Source organism: Mus caroli, chromosome 4 (genome assembly GCF_900094665.2).
Source record: "Mus caroli chromosome 4, CAROLI_EIJ_v1.1, whole genome shotgun sequence".
In the NCBI taxonomy this organism is placed as follows: Eukaryota; Metazoa; Chordata; class Mammalia; order Rodentia; family Muridae; genus Mus; species Mus caroli.
Window position 1 is genome coordinate 115,811,114 of NC_034573.1, and position 1,842 is coordinate 115,812,955.

The 1,842-nt window shown below is 42.5% G+C and overlaps 1 protein-coding gene across 3 annotated transcripts in view; it reads left to right on the forward strand.

The window, feature by feature from the left end:
• The window catches only part of Csf3r (colony stimulating factor 3 receptor), a 20,342-nt gene that overhangs the window by 16,083 nt on the left and 2,417 nt on the right, over nt 1-1,842 (forward strand). The window lies entirely within an intron of this gene.

Sequence of the window (1,842 nt, forward strand, 5' to 3'; positions counted from 1 at the left end):
AAGAAGAAGAAGAAGAAGAAGAAGAAGAAGAAGAAGAAGAAGAAGAAGAAGAAGAAGAAGGAGGAGGAGGAAGAGGAGGAGGAGGAGGAGGAGGAGGAGGAGGAGAAGAAGAAGAAGATAAGTAAATAAAAAGAAATCCCAATTTTTAAAGAGAGGAGAGATTATATATATGTTTGTTTGTTGTTGTTTTTGTTTTTAATTTAAAAAGTTAAAAATCTTGCAGGGCAGCAGTGACGCATGCCTCTGATCCCAGGCCTCAGGAGGCAGAGGCAGGCGGATCTCTGAGTTCAAGGCCAGCCTGGCCTACAGAGTGAGTTCCAGGACAGCCAGGGTTGTACAGAGAAACCCTGTCTCAAAGAAAACAAAAAAAGGAGTCTTAATTTTGAGAACAATAGGAACCTACCTTTGGACCTGCTAATCTGAGAGGAGACCAGGGCCTGTCCAAGAATCCCCTTCTGTGAGAGGAGACCCAGCCCTACCCACCTGACTTACATACACTACTGCCCAGGGCTCTTTAACCCTTTTAAAATATATATATATATATATTTATTTATTTCATGTATGTGAGTATACTGTCACTGTCTTCAGGCACACTAGAAGGTAGCATCGGATGCCCATTACAGATGGTTGTGAGCCACCATGTGGTTGATGGGAATTGAACTGATGACCTCTGGAAGAGCAGCCAGTGTTCTTCACCACTGAGCTATCTCTCCCTCCCTAACCTCTCCACTTTTTTTTTTCCAGACAGGGTTTCTCTGTATAGTCCTGGCTGTCCTGGAACTCACTTTGTAGACCAGGCTGGCCTCGAACTCAGAAGTCCGCCTGCCTCTGCCTCCCGAGTGCTGGGACTAAAGGTGTGCGCCACCACGCCTGGCCAGCCCCTTTTTTTTACACAAGAAATTTTTACATAATTCTGGGCATGTATGCATGTAAAACATAACCAGATCAAACACTTAACTGATAACAAACCATACATTTATTTTGAAACGATTCCTTGGTCAGCATATAAATTATCTTTATTATAGACTAAGCAAGCCCACATACTAATCACATGGATGTTCTTGCTTCTTTTTACACAGATAATTAACTGTTGGCTGAATGTTGGATACTGCAGGGCAAAGAGCATCTTAGCCACCTTCAGCATTTTTCAGAGCTAACCAATTTTTTGATCTTTGCAGTCGTCAGTGCTGAGGACACATTGGATAAAAAAGTAATCATTTTAACATGATTCGATCGGAAGATACACTAATTCAATGTCTGCATGCTGAGGATTGATGGCAGGAAAATGTTAAGTCTTTGGTTTAGCGGGAGGTAGTAGCTCACGCCTTTCATCCCAGCACTCAGGAGGCAGAGGCATGTGGATCCAGCCAACCTGGTCTATAAACTGTTTCAGGACAGCCAGGGCTACACAGAGAAACCCTGTCTGGAAAAGCCAAACCAAACCAAACAAAAACAAAACAATGGTCTTAGCTTTGCTTTCCATGATTAAAGCATACGTTCCTGCAATGGCAAGACCCTCTGAATTTACAGTAAACACACTGAGATTACAGTAGTCTTGAATCTGAGCCAAGGTGTTTCGGGCAGTGCTTGGTGATGTTGTGTGACGTGATGGTGTATGCACAGTGCAAGCAAAGTGTGTGTGTGTGCAAACCAAGTGCACATGGATTAGAACCAAGGCTGCAGTGAACTTGTGTGATGTAACACAGGTGAAGTATGTTGGAAGTATGTCAGATTCATTATGTGTATGTGTTGGGTTTTTTTTTAAGATTTATTTATTTATTATATGTAAGTACACTGTAGCTGTCTTCAGACACACCAGAAGAGTCAGATCTTGTTACAGAT